The sequence below is a fragment of the Epinephelus fuscoguttatus genome, linkage group LG5 (assembly GCF_011397635.1).
Source record: "Epinephelus fuscoguttatus linkage group LG5, E.fuscoguttatus.final_Chr_v1".
Taxonomy (NCBI): Eukaryota; Metazoa; Chordata; class Actinopteri; order Perciformes; family Serranidae; genus Epinephelus; species Epinephelus fuscoguttatus.
The window spans coordinates 27944167-27962943 of NC_064756.1; the positions used below are offsets into that span (position 1 = coordinate 27944167).

The following is an 18777-nucleotide window of genomic DNA, read 5'->3' on the forward strand; positions in this document are numbered from 1 at the left end:
TAATAAACTGTTTATATTTTCAATGTGTTAAAAAATAAAAACCCAATCTACAAGCCATGCCTCCCAAGTTCAAACACAGGTCATGCTAAAAAAGTCTGATGTGCATGATTTTCTGAGTAAATTAGATCCTTATTTGCTATTTCTGCCTTCAATTACAGCTTTTTTTAGGGAAATCAGGTCAATGCATTAAATCCATGACATATCGGTATAATTAGTAATTAATGTGCAGACAAGTTCATCCCACACTTTGTCAATCCCCAGTCACAAACCTGTCAGGCCGGCTATTTGAGACTGAAAGGCATATTTAGTTCTGTCTTATCGGTCGCATAATTATTATTTTTTTTATCTATATTTTTGTTTTTAGAGCTCTGCACAAAGTTAATAAAGCTGAAGCCTCACGGAAAAAGTCCATTTTACTTTCTCTATAATGGAAAGTCAGTGTTACAGAAAAAGGATTAACTGCTGTGTAAGAAATGTTGATGTCTTTCAAACTTGCCAAAGGAAATAAAATGGATTAAAACTGTCCTGACATTTGAACCTCCATCCCTGTCTCCACAATACTTAAGCTACTGCCCTAGTTTCAATTTAACTTGTAAAGCTTTTTTTTTTTTTTACCTCGGAAATACATTTCCTTTAACGACAATATAAGAAAAGGTTGAGGTCTATTGACTAGAATAATTGTGCTGGAGAAAGTTAATGGATAAAAAGCATTAAATACTGCACATGTAGTGACTTCACCACCAGCTACAGGAAGTTCATTATGGGTCATTGTACTTGTGGCTGTACCATAAATAATTAGTTCACAACCTATTTGATGAAGGTGGCATTATCAGAAATTGCTCTTTATTTTCCGTCTCTTGTTAATTAGTAAATTTGATAAATTAGCCGCTGAACCAAATTGCAGTCCAAAAGCTATCAAGTCAGGAACAAATTAAGCCTGAAAAACGAGGACATCAGAGAACATTCAGTGGGATTGAGCAGGAAAGTGCTTTTTTGGTTTTGTTCCCTGTTATTGAGGGAAAACGTGAATTTAATTCAAAAATCCTATATCAAGCAGTTTCTACATATTCAACACCTCCCAGATGAGTTCTCCTGCCATATTCAATGCAGACACATTCAGCACAGAAAATGGTTTGTAAATAAAGCCGCTGCCTTGGATTTGAAAGAAGATATTATGATTGCTTCCCAGGTTTGATGTATGATCTGAACAGAGAGGGCAGCTCAGCAGCTCATGTGTTTTTGTTTTCCAGTTTGATCCTCGGCCACAGCCCTCGCTCGCGTTGCTTATTTTCTCAGTGTTTGCGTGGGTTTCCTCCAGGTGTGTGACCTTTCATCTAAATGAATTACAGGGAAATGAACACATCACTTGCTAATTAGTAGGGATACATAACAAAGGATATGATGTTTCAGAATGACAGATGTTGTATTGGTTTCAAGTATTCTGATCGTTTCCATTTGCTGCTGCAGACAGGAGCTGGGAATGAACTGTGAATGATGCAGCTATAATGCACATAACCCCAATACTGAATGTGACTGGGACAGTTTCAAACACAACATTTCTATAATTTACTTCATACACTAACACAGACAATAATCTTGGACAGCAGGGCAACCTGCTCGGTGCCATTATTGCACTTTAATATAGCTCTGCGCATGCCACTTGTACATAATACTACGCCCAGGCAAGCTCATTGTGCTGCCAGGACCACTTATAACATCCCTGCCTCATGTGCAGCTCCTCCTCCTCCTCACTCTCCTCTGCCTATGAGCCAATGCAAATTACAGTAACAGCTTGGACGTGAGTATAATCTCAAGTGGTGCGAGCTGGGCTCCATGGCGAGGCATGCAGGCAGATGGAAGCAGAGACTCTGCCAGGCCTCTTTAGGGGCTCCCACTCTTTCTCCAGCATGCTAGACAATGGAGGAGCTGTGGCTCATAACCAGCTCCTCGTCTGCCACTATCACTACTCCCAAACGCTGTTTTTGGTAAACGATATGAAAGGAAGCGAGCTCCTGTCATGGCCTTGTTTAGACCAATGCACAGATGGACAGTGAAACTGGCCACTTTAAAGCATGAGCCACTCACAGGGACGGGAGTAGAGATACGGAGGCGGATGCTCAGGCATTCACATTTACGATGAAAGAAGATCACTATACTGTAGGTGCGTTTCTGTACATGTCCCCGCACAGCAGGTGGTACAGACTTTTCCTTTGAGCTATGGTAGATACCTAAAAATAGCTCTTATAATAAACAACATTTTTTGATCATATCTCAATTAAGGGAACATTCATTTTAGCACTTTAAGAGAAAAGCTTTGATTCTCCTATTTAAAAAAAAAATGTAGAATACAATTCCAGTGAGGACACCACAACTTCTAAGACTGTATGTGTCTAAACATGCATCACACATACAATATTCATACAGGCATACTTAGCTCAGACATGTTGTGGGTCTGGGGTGCCTCAGGGACAAAATTAACTTTGATATTCAAATTGGTTTCCCTTCTGTCTGTATCATTGACTTTTATCTTGAATACTCCTTTTCGGCCAAAGTGACTGTTCTTGAGTCTGATTCTTGGAACTTTGTTGCTATCTAGCAAACCAGCCCACATTTCTACCAGTTTTCTGCAAAACCATTGTATCAAGGATGTATCATGGACGGAGGACATTTCGCAATGCACAACAGTGCACAACATTTGTTTTTACCCCAAAAACAAGCATGAAGCAACAATTAATGAGACCACTGCACGCTCTTTTTGTCAATTTCTTGCTTGACTTCGACATTTGTCCAACCCTGTACAATATGACAAGCCCAGTGATGTCATGTTTGGCACTGTAGGTCAAAGAAACTGTACTATTTTTGGTTCCAGCTGAAAACCAAGTTTTTGGGCTCTGAATCAATGGGGTATGAGTTCACTGACTTTTGTCTCCATGCAGGAAGAAGATAGATTTCCTCCTGCTCTGTACTTTGTGACGCCCTGCTGGTTTCTGCAACACTGAATGAAACGATGTATTTCTAAAGGAGAACTGTGAGTAGAAACAGTCCCAGTGATTACAGATAACTTTTTAGGTTAAGAGCTTGCCTCTTTGGATTCAAGCACTGCAGTAAAAGTTGCATCAAAAATGTAATGCACCTTTTATTTTGAATGAATGAGCTCCAGGCTTTACACTTGCATGACAACCAAGATGAGAGGATCTCTGTTTTGCTGCTCCGGGAGAGAGGCTTGTTCAGGCAACACCGATGGTGCTATTCTCGGCTATTAATGAAAATGAATTCTTAAACTCAATTGTAGTCCTAGTAACTAATGAAGGATTACGCAACAAGGTTGCACCTCTATGTGCCATTAAACATGGAATATTTAATCATGTGATGTAGCTCCGAGACAAACACATGTGCCTCGGAGGAGTTCAAACAACAGCCTCCCTCCCTCCCCGTATACATACATAACAACGAACAATACAAAAGAATATGATGTATGAAGAAATCAATAGACTGTGAGTCAGCTGCGTGTCAAGATGAGGCTGTTTAAGTGACTCAGCCTTCAATGTGTTTGCCAACCCTGAGTGCATCTGCACTAACAAAAAGATATTTGACTGAGAGAGAGAAAGAGAGAGAGAAAGCACCAAGACGCTGAGCACAACCCCCCTGGAGCTACGCATCTATTGTATCTGACTTGTGCTCGCACGCATGCAGGTGATGTTTGATTTTACCATATTTTCCTCCACTATCATTTGAAATAGCTTCTGCTACACCATTACAAATTCACAAAGCCCTTGTTACTTGGAGATGTGGATGACACGGAGCGTACAGCTTAATTTCTTTGTATGATTACAGCTGCAGAAACAGGAATCGGGTGAAGAGATGATATCTTGACATGGTAACATGTTCCGTAAACCTCAAGGATACTCTGAGCTGCTACTCGACACTGCCTGTCACCGCCTTTCGATACTTGGTATTCCAGGAAACACTGACTGCAAGACTCAGATTACTTTGACAAGAGACGCAGACCACAGAACACAGAACACAAGACGAGGGAGGGGAGGCGTATATGCACAGCGCCGCCACTGGAATGTTGAATATGTGAGGATAATAACTTGACCTCCTCCTCACTCTCCCCTCGATCCCTGATTAAAAACATGAATTCACTACCTACTTACAGAGCACCATTTTCTCAGTTGTAGTACCATAATTTTGAACGAGCTGGGATGAACTGGTGGGGAATCCTGTTGTTACGCCTCTTATCGCCCTCAAACTTGACAGCCAGGATTAAACTACACTCCAAAGAACAGCTGGGCGAAGATGTCGAAAGAATACATATGGGCCAGAACTGCTGTACTTTCACAAAACAAATTGCTATTATTAAACAGGAAAGGGTGAATTCAATTCTCTTGAAAAGGATTAATCTAACGATGGGAATTATTTCCTTTTTCAGGACAGCAACAGAACAGGATGTCTCACGGTGCACAAAAATATGCAGAGTTATGCAGGGTGCATAACTGTTGTAGACGCTGCTTGTTAGGCGCACGACGAGAGGGAGGGGGAACACTGAAGGGAACAGCAGTTATGTTCAATTCAGTAACACAAGCTGGCTAATTAGCATTGCCCTGCCATTCCCTTTGAACCAGAGGAGGACAAGTGGGAGCCATCATATTTCTTTGTTCTCAGCACTGTGTGATTCCCTCCTGACCGCAGAAAACCACAGGGGTTCTGACCGCAGAGGGTCAGAGGTAGGTAAAATAACCTCACCTCGCAACACCCCCGCCTCCACTTACTGAACTGCCCCGGGGGAATAACCCAGACCTTTTCCTAAAACTACACCCTCAGCAAAGCACTGCCACTGGCGGCACGCTGCATCAGATTCAGTGCCTAGATGTGGTGCGATGACATTTTCAGAATGCAAACCTACTCCGAGTACACCAGACAGATGTTAAGGGGGATGCAGGTACCTACTGCACTTCAGATGCACACAATTATTCTCGGCTGACTGCTCTCTGAAGACGCAGCACAGATCATTAACTCTATCCTCTCGTGTATCAGGGTTTTAATTAATAGTTTCATGCTATATAATGTACGATTGAAACATGAAACTGCATTTATGTACTGCTGCAGCATTTTGAAGGGTGTTTTTATGGCCCATTTCGGGTTAGTTAGAGATGCAGTCAATTACACTACGACTCCAGGTAGAACCTTTTTGTTCCACACATGGGTCAAATAATTTGACATACTTGGCGAAGTTAGTGAAGTCAGGAGGTGCTAGATGGGTGAGGTTTGCCTTTGAGTCTATGTTTAGATAGGAAAGTAATTATTCACAGGAGAGTATTGCTGTAGTCTCACTGGCTCTTACTCCCCAGTTTTTAAGATGAAAGAATAGAACAGATGATAAAAATACTACCTCTGCATGTTCTGGGGATACATATTTGCAGTAGCATGTTTTTATTGTTTGTTTTTCTTGATTCTGACAACTGGACAGTAAGAGTATATTATTCAGACAGACTGTAGTGAGCAAACATAAGGAGGCCACAAAACCTATCAACATTAATCTGTTGTTTATTTGTGTTTATATTTCCTCTAATTGAGCATCAGTCTTTTCAAATCAATTATCTATTATAAATCATGTTTTAAAGAAGGTTAGAGCATTAACAATGCAGAGATTTAAATAGTATTTCCTTGTGTTAAACTACTATTATTATAGAAGGAATGATGACCTGTTTCAACATAATTAGTTGTATTGATATAAAATATACAACTATATTTATGTGTCAGAAAAACCTCTGTCTTTATTGTGTCGCCGCGTGTCTCAAACCAAATGCAGGCCATTTCCTACCACATGCCATCAGCCTCTTGCACAGTTAAATCAGACATTTGCTGCCAGGATACAATCCCAGTACAACAGCCCTGTAATACCGAAACATCTAATGCACTTACAAATCATATATACGACAGTGCGCTATATAAATTGTGCTATAAAATGTACATATTATCCATTATTGTCAAACGTAAAGCTAAGCAGGTTGTATACACTGTCCATAAACCACCTACTGTATGCATATAAAGTTGTTCACTACACAAACGGTTTATCCAGCACACTCCCACACACTCTGGTACTATTTGTGACCTCGCAGACATTGTATGTTGGTGTCCATTTGTTGTTTATCTACAGTGTACTGTATGTATCTATTTCTCATGCCTACTTCCCTGGAAATATAGCGGCCATGTGTTTATGTTTGCATTAGTCATTGCACAGATGCACACTATGTCTAAATGTAGTGTACCCATGCAATTAAGCTGACTCTGCTTTGACAGACTCCACCCATATGGCTATTTAAATTGTGTCAAACTAAGGGGAAAAAAGGCAATTGCAAATTTGACCCAGTTCTGCTCTGCACCTGTAGTTTCACTGTCTTTTCTGTAACAAATTCCCACCGGTGATCCACATAGTACTGCATCCTCAATCTGCTGATGCACCACTGCTAACGCAACATTTTCAGCATAGTTAGAGCTGCCCCGGCAAAAGGTGGGGCTGCGACAGCTCAGTCAATATGCAGTGACTTGGAAAACATGACAAACTCACCAGATATCAAGCCCCAGTCTCCATCGCAGGTTTCACATCAGCATGCCGATCAGCTGGCGGTCAGAGAGTCAGAGCTGAGGCAGGCGACTCTCTCTGGCGTCACAGGAAAACACCACCTAGAGGACAGGAAACACATTTAGTCTTTTTGTTAGAGTAAGGGCAGCTTAGGTGAGCACGCTAACTACACTGCGAAACCCCCGCCAGACGTATCGTTGTTCTAACACACTTTGGGATGTTTATTATCTACTTCTCGACAGCATTCTAGTGAAAGAGCCGACATTCCTCAACACACAAGAGAAGCAGTCATACATTCATAATCTCATTGACTGAGCTTGCTCTTTTTTTACACTTGGCAGCTTTGGGTGTGATATGAACACTGATCTGATTATGAAACAACAGGAAAGAAGCATAAGCAGCAGGAGCGGCATTAGAAAAACAGAGTTGGAGATACCATGGCTATGAATGTGTGTCCTGTCATTAATATTTCACTGCATCATTGTAGCTAAAAGAGAACAAAGTGTAAAGGGGAGCATAATGAAAAATTCATCATATTTTGACACAGCTTTGGAATTTATCTGTGCAAAACAAAGAACAGGCGAATCTTGCGCTCATGATGAGATTTTGTGGCTGAGAAAATGAGGTGATTAATGGATCCAAATAATTACTCTGTGCTTTAACATAAGGCCCTTGCCATGCACATGATGAAGATGAATGAGGATGAGGTTTTGTAACTCACTTAGGAGGCTATTTCTGCTGCTGAATTTTTCTTTCATTTATGCTTCTTTTTTTTTTTCTCAAACAGGATGGAGGTGACTGCCAAGGTCACAGGCCTCCAGTTTCTCACTTGTCCCTAAAATTCAAAACAAGCTGCATGACATGTCACAGCTCTGCCTGCAGTTCAGCAGCACGCAACCCAAGAGAGATTACCATATCGCTCGCATTTGTCTGCAGAGAGTCTTCGTGCATTAAAAAGACAGAATTCTCCACTCAGGTTCTTCTTCCGGGCTCTACTGTACATCAATTTGTATTCAGAGAGGGACTTTAGGCTTGTCACCTTCAGCTATTCATCCAGCCAATGAAGTATTTATGACGCAAGCTTTTGCTTTTTGATACGTCACTTCGATCCTCTTCAGTTCATCGCAGGCTGGAGTCAGCGCTGTCATGTCAGAGTTTAAGAAATGAAGGAGAGAAATAAAGTAAGAGTGTAGGTGTCAGAAATTTCACAGTCTATCATTTCACAGTCTATCATGCCATGCATATTAACTGCTCCTGCTCGTGTGTGTGTGTGGCGTCGCTGCGGCCCACTCCGACAGTCAATGTGACAGTGAGTGGTGTGACTGCAATGTGACAGTGAGCAACCACTGGGAGGTGCATAAAGTTGTACATTTGTATCGAGCGAGAAGTCCTTCACCCATCCACAATGGTCTAACAACTGATTTTTCGGTTCTGTCTTCGTTTCCAAGCATCAAATCATCACCTGGCCCAGTGCGATAAGTCCAGTGTCAGCCCAGGACAAGCCAGTCTCACTTAATCTCCAACATGGCTCCCCTTCACTGTATCAAACACTCTACTTCCCTGCTCCACTTTCCTCTCTCCTCTCCACAACATTTCACCTCTCCATTTCTCTTTCCATTTCTCTCCAGGCCCTTATATAAAGTGAAAAGAGAAGACAAAAAAAAAAAAAAAAAAAGAAAAAATTCCACAGTGCCAGGCAACTTTGGCCAAAGGACATACTTCCGTCAAGTCATTATCCATCAGGGTGATTCCTTCCTATCTTTGCAAGACAAAGACGGTTGTTAGGGAGACAGTCATCCTCCTGCACTGCCAGCTTTGTTACTTAAAATACTCTGGTATGACAACAGGGGTGAGACTTTGCCCTTTTACCTCACTGCGGTTATATCGTGTCTGTCACTCCACAGAGAGACAACTTAATGCGTGTGGCATGAAAAACAAACGAAAGGCCAGTCAGGTTACTGTACAGGAAGGATGGAAACAACCATAACCCTAAAATTCCCCTTCTTAATCAACATATTGTCGGAGATATGAGCCGCACTGGCATAAGTATGTATTTAATGGGCTTAAAAGTAAACTTTGATTGCAAATGGTCTTCAATGTAGTGCAGTGAGAGCATTATCTGCCCGTTTATAAAAATTAGCTTGCTGAGAGAATAGTAGAGGCAGGGGGTTATTATTGTATTAGAAAGTGAAAGTGAGATATCTGAAGCAAGCTTTCCTCTACATCACGATTTGCTTGCAGATTTCCTTGGAAAACTCTGCCTACAGCAAGTATCAGGAAAAGTGGATCAGAGCTACATTGATTTATTTAAAGATTGGAATAAAATAGAATTGCCATTTCATACTTTTTGTCTCAGCACACAAGATTACAAATTACAAATTTAGAAGACAGTGTCAGAATTATCTTTCTTCCGGCTTAAAGAGAGGGGGGTATTTTTTTTCTTTTTTTTTCTAGTTCTTAGATATCAGCTCGGCAAAAGCTGCAAAAGAAAGCTCTGCAAAAAACCTTGAGGCATCTCATTACATCAGATCCTGCTGACCATCAGGGGAGACAAAAGCAAGCCTTGCAGCTACAATCAATTATAGATTTGAGTGAATGCATTCATAAGATAGCTGCTTTCTTTGTGTTCCTCCTTTCCCCAGATGTCAACAGAAATGGTGTCACTTCTGAGCTTACCGACAAGGAAAGCAAGGACCCAAATCATTTAATAGACCGCATCAGTGTGGGAAATTAATTCCACTGCATGTGAGGAGGTTTTTGTGTATTTATTATAGACTAATTGTTTTCAAATTGCCTGACTGGAGTTAAGATTTTGGTTAGAATTCAATTTTTCAGCAAGTGCCCCCCTCTCCCTAACTGAATGAATCACAGTGCCCGAGATGAAGACAAGCAATAAAGCAGCCGCGGCTGAAACACACTTATTGAAGGACATTCTCAATGTCATCATGACTCAGCAGTGGACTGACAGAGCCACTTGTTCAGGAAACAGTGCTGCTGTTCGGAGGTGTAGAGTAGCCCGATAGTTGTCATAACTGTGAGGTCAAACTCATCCTCAGCAGATCCACGAAACTGAACGCCATCAGACCATTCCTCTTTCCCCACTGGCTTTACAGTAATTTACTCCTCATGTCAGCACTTTGATTAATGACTTGATTTACGCACAGGATCATATACGCTACATGGCAAGGTATCAATCATGCTGCTGGATTCATAGTGCGTATTCATGGGTTTTCAGCAGCTGTGTTGCCACAGTCAAAGCCTAATTACATCTACCTAATAGGGGTGCATGAACAGCAATGCCCCGAAACTGTGAACATATTGAAAATATGTCACTAAGTGTAGACCTAATGTGTTTAAATACATTGAATATATCCAGTTTAATCAGTGGGTGCAAAATTCTCAGAGTCAACTGGGGACAAAACCACAAAAGTGAGGTGATTATTAAAGACGAGCAGCTGTTTTTGTCTGAGCCGCTTCTGCTAATCTAAAACTTCTCCAGACTCTAATGAACGCTCCCATCGCACTGGCCTGACTCGAACTGAGCTGAGCTCTTTACTTGAAATGAGGCAAAAAACAGTTTCAAGGAAAATTGCTTGTAGGAGCAGTTTGATTGAATAATTAGCTTTTTATTAGCTTCTACAAACCTTTGGCATTAGAGGTCAAGAAAAGATGAATGGTGTGTGTATGTGTGTGTCCCAGCCAATCAATACTCATGAATCTGGTGCTGCTTCAGGGCAAGGTTACCAAGAAAAGGCCCGGAACTAAAGGAGCCAGTTGGGATCAAGAAAACCCATTCTCAGCGATAATTAAGGCTGGTTGTATTATGGTTAGACTCCATCAGACGGGGCCGGTGCATCACATGTGGAGGTCTGCTGTAATGCATTAGCTGAAGGCGCACCTGCTTTTCAATGAGACTACATACAGTCACGTCAACATGGATTAAGTTACAGATCTGAACAAGCAATCGGATTTCGCTCACGTTACTGTCAGTTCCACCTATGGAAGCAGCCTCTCTGCACTGTGATTGGAATTCTGCAATGCAGTTAAACCACAATCCAACTGAGGCTGCAACTAATGATTACTCTCATTATTGATTAATCTGCCAATTGTTTTCCACTAAATTCATTAATAGATTTTCAGGTCTTTAAACAGTCAGAAAATAGAGGAAAATACTCATCACAGTTTCTCACAGCCAGCTGTCCAAAATATAGGCCTATTAAAAATATAAGCACATAAAACGCTTTATTTCCAATGTAACATTTATAAGCAGCACATTAACATTTAAAACACTGCTTTTATTTTGCTTTATTGTAATTGTAAGCAGTTATAAGGACATTCTTTTGTACCAACAGTTAATATATGAATGACCAAACAGTATAACATAATCATATTTTCTTGCTATAAAATATTTATTAGCCTTAGCCTAACTATTGAAATATACATATGTACTAATTATTCACTGGCAGCTTCCAGCGGTCTATAAATGTGTTGAAAACTCATGAAGACATGTTGAGCTTTAGGGTTCGCTCCTAAGTATGGGAATAATAACTTGCTTTCAGCCACATCTTGTGGCCTTCACCAGTGAATGGGGTTCATTCAAGTGATGATTGTTCATTGATAAGTACTTCATGTCATATTCACATAAGATATGTCATGTTATATGATTACAGGTATATTAGAGTTGTACATTAAACAGTTACAGATCACACTGCAGCTATTAAGCTATTTGCACATATCCATGCAACACCTTATTATGGATTACTGCATACTGTGACTGACTAGTGCTTGTCATGTTGATGCATCAAGATCTGAAGTGTCTAGCATTAGGGCAAAGGGGTCACAGTTAAGGCTAGTACTAGTCAGTCTTGAATATTCTGATAAATATCTCATAGATGTACTGCCAGACAGTCAGGCGATGTAATATAAAGAGCAATACAGTCCATGGAGGGAGTAAGACATGGTGGATGAATAGGTCAAGTGCAGAATTTTTACACAGCGGGACTGAAAATTGAATCCCACATGAGTCAGTGTGGGCTCATCGTAGTCTTCAGTTTTTTAAGATGTACAGTATAAAGCTGCTGAATGCACACTGTGTACATAAACTTTAGCAGAATAGCTGAGACCCGCTCATGTCAACGTCATATTTTGATGTTGCATGGATGCCCAGGAATACACACACCATAGTCACCCCCGGTATAACTAGCATTATAGCATTGTTGGGGGTGTTTGCCTCTGTCACGATGGTATCTGGTTGTAAATAGCTACATGGCTATTCCACTTTGGTGCAAAAAGCATTGTTGGCTATGGAGGAAATCATTACATTTGAGAAGCTAAACATGGGATGTTATGAAACAAAACATCTTTGAATGAACAAGATTAAGAATCCACCGCCATGAAAGCAGCTGAGAGTATAGCTAGACACAGTGGTGCTTTCAGTGAAACGCTAATGTCAGCATGCTAACATGCGCATATGCTGGTGCTAAGTAGTGTTCAGCACATACACCATCTTAAGCCCAGTATTCACTGTGCAATTTTGTGCTGTCCCAGACAAAAGATGACCGACGTGAAAGAAACGTGGCGATATCTTTGGCTGTGGCTCTAAAATGATGGTCCCACGTCCAACAGTGACAGAGGTTCAAGGATGGCTGTCACTAGGCTGACCAAACATCCTCTTTTGCCCGGACATGTCCACTTTTCACATCCCGTCCGGGGCGTCTGGGGTTTTTTATAAATTGATGATAATGTCCGGTTTTCCGTGTGTGTGTGTGTGTGTGTGTGTGTGTGTGTGTGTGTGTGTGTCAGAGTGCGGCACGGGCTGCATATCTCTGTCCGAACCTGAACCGAGACCGACATTATTTAATTACTAAAGCACTGAGTTTGTGTCACACAGTTGTTACGGTTACAGGCTATTTAACAGGCCGGGAGTGCGCCATGGGTGCTCAGCGGAGAGGGAGACCTCCGTGTTTGAGACGGGAGCGGGAGGCGGGATGTCCGACGCTTCCAGCGAGGGGAGAGGGAGAAATATAACAAAATAAGATAAAATAGGAATAACCTGTCTCTCTCTTTTATTTTATTTTCAGAGTTTAATCAAGGCAGAGGCGGGCGGCGGGAGACTTCCAGCGAGGGGAGAGGTAGAAACAAACAGCCGATGTGTGTGTGTGTTATGTTCAGGTGTTGTCACGTAAATAACAGTCCCCAAGCAATAAACAGGACAGACAATAGGATTTTATTTATTTTTACGCTAAATTTTCACTGAAAGCTGACCGAATCCGACCCGAGCCCGAATACAATTTATACATTTTTGACCAAACCCGGCCCGACCTGTTGGGACCCATCGGGCTTGGATCGGGTAGCCACACTCTAGTGTGTGTATGTATCCCCTATAGGGACCTATCTGAATTTCTGTTTTTGAGAGATATTATTTTGTAATATAACTGAATTCTCTATCCATACATATAAACTTTAAATATATTAAAATTATAAGGCATCTTTGAGTAAACTGCGAGTATCATTTAAGTAGGCTATCTCGTGGCCGGGCCGAGTGTCCTCTTTTTTGGAAATCAAAATATGGTCACCCTAGCTGTCATAGTCTTACGATTAAAGACAGCCTGAAAGCCAGAAATTCTGAGAGTGTCAAATATTTGGGATGACCATCTCACTGTGTGACTACTGTTACCATCTACATCTTCAAACCAACCAGTAGAAATGTAGCATGAAATAACGCACTGGTACTAAACCCAACACACAGACAGATAGCGGCTTGTCATGGAGGCAAAACACGCTAAACGAAATGTGCGGGAAACCAGTAAAGAGGAAAACCTTGTGGAGTTGAGCCTTGCCTGTATGATGTAGATGTTGTATACAAGTTTATCAGATCCATTTCACACAGGGTAGCTTGCACTTAACTCAGAAGATTGCTAAAATCTCACAGTCTGTAAGAGGCTTTAGTTTACCGTGTCAGCATTAGTGTTGTGCCGTTCGCGAACGAATCGTTCAAAAGAACGAATCTGTTGAGTGAATGTACTGAACTGAATCACTTCCGGAACTGATTCATTCATTTCTCAGTTCAGTTGAGCTCAGCAGCGAGCGTGCAGGCTGGGAGTGGAACTGCCGATTTGGTCTGTGCGAATGATGAATCACTCACGAGTCGCGAGGCAGCCAGGGTGCAGGGAGGGACTGCCTACCATGTGACGAATCACTCGGTGAACGAATCACTCTGTGAACAACATAACCCTGATCCCTGAGTGATTCAAATCATTTCTCCTCAGCTATACACTTTCATAGGGACCATTTCTCCAAGCTAACAGCTAATGTAGCCAGGAGTCAAGCCACATGAACACAATCACACACCTCCCCATTGTTTTAACAGACTTATTTTCCAGATAAACAAACTTAAAGTGTTAGGCTGGCCAGTAATGAGACTCACCAGTGCAGGGCAGACGCAGCAGCAGCTTAGCCGTGTATCAGTTCAGTGAGTCGGACTACGCAGTACACAGTGAGGTCTCCTCCCGCCAAGCACTGAACGATTCGATGAACGAATCTTTCGAACGAACCTTTTTTTTTAATGAACTGATTCTAGTGATTCAGTAACATCTAAAGAACTGCTTTGCCCATCACTAGTTAGCATGCTAACACTAATGAAGATGAACTAACTTGCTAACTAACATGAAACATAAAACACATCCAAGGCTGATGGGAGTGTGATTAGTTTTGCAGGTATTTGGTTATAAAATGAATTTTTGACCTTAAGATGGCGCTAGAGGTAATGTCAGGAGCTCATCAAAGTTATTATTTTACATTCTGTGGGTACCATGAATATAAAATAAATGTCATGGCAATCCATCTAACAGTTGTTGAGATATTTAACTGAATAAGTGAACAACTTGAATCATTGATGCAGTGAAATGAAAAGATGGGGGATCAACACAACAAGGGATTGATTATCTGGGCGGTGTGAATGTTCATGCAGAATTTAATGTCAATCCAACCAATAGTTAGATATTTCAGTCTGCACCAAAGCCGCAGATCAATTTTCCCGTTGACTGACTGATGGATTGATCTTTCCAGCTGTGCAACAGAGGAAGGTTTAAAAAAAAAGCACTGCCATCCAAGATAAAAGTTACAGCAACATGAGATAAAACAGGAATATTTAGGTCACGTACAGTGCAGCATTCTCTTAATTGTGTTGTTGTTTTGCACACACCGCTCTGTGAAATGTCTTTGAGATCATTTTGGCTGCGGTTACATTACTTTGAGTGAGGACTGGACATGTTTTAGAGATATGATCAGCCAAAAACCTTGTAAAACATCATGCAGGTCATAGCTTACTAAACATCAAACATCTTAATATGGTATTAATCCAAAGCAACTGGCAAGTGATGAATCATTTAATCTGCAGCCGATATAAATAATAAAGTAACTCTTGCTTTTAAGAGTGTTGAAATTTTCATACTACAAAGTAAATAGCATCATTAAGAGTATAAAGTGCAAGAGTAGGTCTTTTTTTGCTGCCTAAGGAAACAAATTATATAATAAAACATAAAGTTAAATGTTGATCATGTAAATTTATTTTGACAGAACAACACCCGATTCCTGTTAGCTATGAGCTGTAGAGCTGCATTGTGGATAATGTAGGCACCAGGTAGAAGAATGTGTGGAATAAAAATGATGGTGTCTCTGGCTCTGCTGCATTGTTTTTTAAACTTTAAAAAAATGTGTCATTACAGGAGTGCAATGTTAAACGAGTTCTTCTTTAGTACAAGCTTGCATGCCAGTGGATCCACCTCCGTGACAAAACTCATGAAAAAGCTAGTAAATGGACCTATATTTTACGCTATAGTATGTTATACCTAGAGATGCTTTTACATCCTGCCCTTCCTGTGTTAAAAATAAGTCAGTGTTTTAAATTAAATAATCAAGCTATACTTTCCCATAAGAACAAACTGCTTGCTAGGATTAGATTTCACATTTCCCTTATTCCCAAGGGATGGTTTTGCAGTGTGGTTCCACCAATTACTTGCATAATCCTTCCACAGGCAGGTCTCTAAATCTTAACACACTGCAGGTTTTGGCACCATCACCAGACTGCATGGTGGCGTTTATGGAAATTTGCAGGGGTTTGACATATTCATGTCACATCAACAGGACAAAATATTACGAGGCCATAGGCAGCTGAACAGTGGCAGTCTACATGTGGCTGTGAGCGCACATGAGGGAACAGGATTAATATGAATGGCATCAGACTCCTACTTTTGGAGAAGCTCTTATTAAAACCTAAAACAATAACTCATCCACGGGTTATTTTTGCTGTGCTGTGCGTTAGACTTGCTCGGGTGAATATGCATATCTAACTTCATTAGCTCAGCAAAATGTTGCAAGCAGCTCATGATGAAGAACGGTGCAAATATAGATCACCCCGTGATTGTTTAAAAACAGTGCAAGGTGGTGTTGCTGTCTGCACGTCTCATGCCATTAGCATCCGGCATCATTTTAGTAATAGTGACACTTTGATCATTTTGTGCCGCCGTAATAAGCAAAGACAGGTCTGATATACTAAATGAAGGTTTTACAACTACCTCTCCTGGCCCATTGAGCTTTAACCTGAGAATGCAAATCAGCTTCATGAAAACCAAGTGATTTCATGGTTCACTGACTGCTATATAAGCATATGGTCTGCAGTCTCCATGAAAATGTATCATAGAGGACGAGGTATACACATGCATCTTACCTTAATCCGTAACTGTTCATGTTGTTATCGTTCACTCATATTTAGTGTGCTTTTGCATCTGTGCTGCAGCATCACAGTTTGCTGCATTGTACTCTTTGGGATCATTTAAAAACACAGGGGAATTCAAGCTACTTTCTCCACACGGCTATATTATGCCATCAGTATTTACAGTATGTGGAGAAGACATGGTCCTCTGTTCACAAATTCAAGCATGAAGATTACAAGGGCTTAGTACGACAAGTATTAGCATATCCTGTTACATACAAGCCTCTAAGCAGGGTTATGAAAGAGTAATGGAGCTGCCTTTAGCTGGTTGATTTTTTTGAACAATTAATTGAATACTGAAAAATAAGATATCGGCACCTTTGCTGTATAATCCCTTTGTAGAGATCAATGATTCTGAGGGATTGTGAGTCAACAGATTTGAAGGCTGCGGAGAGAAAAAAGCTTTTATTATTTTTTACTATCCCCTCTTCCCCAATAAAGTGGAAGGGCAAAACCATTTTATAGAGCCCCAAGCATGAGTGTAATTTGCTAAATGAATGTGACAACTTGTCTGTAAACAAGAGCTGGGACTAACTATGAATCATGCTGGCTAGCCAGATATTTTTCCTTATTTACCATCTGCAAATAATGTCAGAGTTGTGCCCAGGCGCTGCCAGAGCTGTCACTTTGACAGGTTGTGGAGGTGGTGGTGCAGCAGTCACCAACAAAACAGGTTAAAAAACAACTGCTCTTCATTTTCCTTCCCCTCATGAAAACGTCCCAATTCTCTCCAGGCTGGTAAATACTCAGGCTTCTGTAATTTGTGTTTCGTTCTCGAATTTATTGCCAACTGTAACAGGATTTGTCTGTCAAGACAAGAGTCAGGATGAAGAGACCAAACAGGAGAGGAGAGGTTTGATAAGATCGTTTCCAATATGTCAAAGGAGGAATACAGGGCGCTTATCTGATTTCCTCAGCAGGCTCTCATTTCACTGGCGCTGAATCCAAAAAATTCATTTCTTTCATTTGTCTTATTGGCTCTCCTGTAACACAAATGAAATCTACTAAGCACTACAAGACTACTGTGAAGGCTCAATCACATTAGCTGCAGAGGCTGAGTTGTGTTTATAAAAACATTTAATTTCACCCTTTCTTTGTCATTAGTTTCACAGTAGTCAATCAAATTAAAACAAGGCAACTTGGGTTTGCTCATTATTCATCACCCTCCACTATTCTTTCTTTTTTTGACTGTCCCTCCTCCCAAGACTCCAGCTGGGGTTTCAGCAGTGAGGGATCGGCTCTCAGGCCTCCTTTGATTATAAGAGGGTTGTTTGTTTATTTGTGAGTGTGTGTGTTTAACAGTGACATGTTTCATATTTCATACTGACTACATTTATCATTTCTGTCTTGTTTGTTACCTGTGTCCTGAAATGGCATCACAGCAGCAACACAGAAAGATAGGCACTGACTTATTGTTATGCTAAAAGCAGAGTATTTGGTCAGAACCAACTCATCTGGATTCATAACGGAGCTCAAAACTTTAGTCATTACTTCAAGTGTGTCCACCACTTTGGTCCAGACTGAAATATCTCAATAACTGGCAGATGGATTGCTATGAAATTTGGTAAAGATGATCATGTTCCTGCCATTTGTTATAACTTTGGTAACCCTTTTCCTCGAAGGCCAATATCCGGTCCAAATTTTATTTGCACAGTACTTTGGTTTATGATTAAGTACCCACAAAAGTGATGACATTCCCATCAGCCTCAGCTGTACTTTGTGCTAATTAGCAAATGTTAGCCTGATATAACAAAGGTTACGATAATGTAACCTGAGTTCTATTGGCACAATCAGATCATTCTACTGGGTTCTACGGGTAATACTCTCTTCCTATCACAACAACGCATTCACCCATTTAAATTTGTATGAACGTAGCCAGCCAAACAGGTCGTGCCTACCCAAATATGTGCAGAGCCCACAGTTTACAGGGGAGTACCATAGTGCCATCCATCAATCTACACCCTCTTTAGCAAGCAGCATAAGAGCGACAGGGCCCCTTGGTAGAAGGCTCCACCTGTGCTTATAGAACTAGGGTTACAATAAAATAACCTTCATTCTATTTCACACAGGCAGAGCCCTCTGCTGGACTCTTTGGGTACAGTGGGTGGAGCCTGATGAATAAACAACCTGTTACGACATAATGGCGACCCAGCCACTCTGAACCTGACCCACTAAAGCAGTGGTTCCCAACTGGTGGGTCATGGTCCAAAAGTGGTTCTTGGGCCCATTCTGAATGGACCGCAAGTGACTCGCAATCAGGTCAAGTATCTCTATCTTTATCTTTAAATACAGTAAATTTACAGTCGGGAGCTTTTATTCTGAAGTGCCGTTTTCTACTGTATAGTGAGTGACTAACAGACACTTCACAGAGATGGCAAACTAGCTCAACAACATGGCCAAATGCAAGTGTGACACTGAA

General features: G+C 41.1%; 1 protein-coding gene across 3 annotated transcripts in view; it reads right to left on the reverse strand.

The window, feature by feature from the left end:
- lrfn1 (leucine rich repeat and fibronectin type III domain containing 1) overlaps nt 1-18777 on the reverse strand; it is a 154054-nt gene that overhangs the window by 26786 nt on the left and 108491 nt on the right. For all 3 annotated transcript variants that reach the window (XM_049577239.1, XM_049577236.1, XM_049577238.1), the window contains one exon: nt 6572-6687. The gene's annotated coding sequence lies outside the window, so the exon portion shown is untranslated. The remainder of the gene's footprint in view (nt 1-6571; nt 6688-18777) is intronic.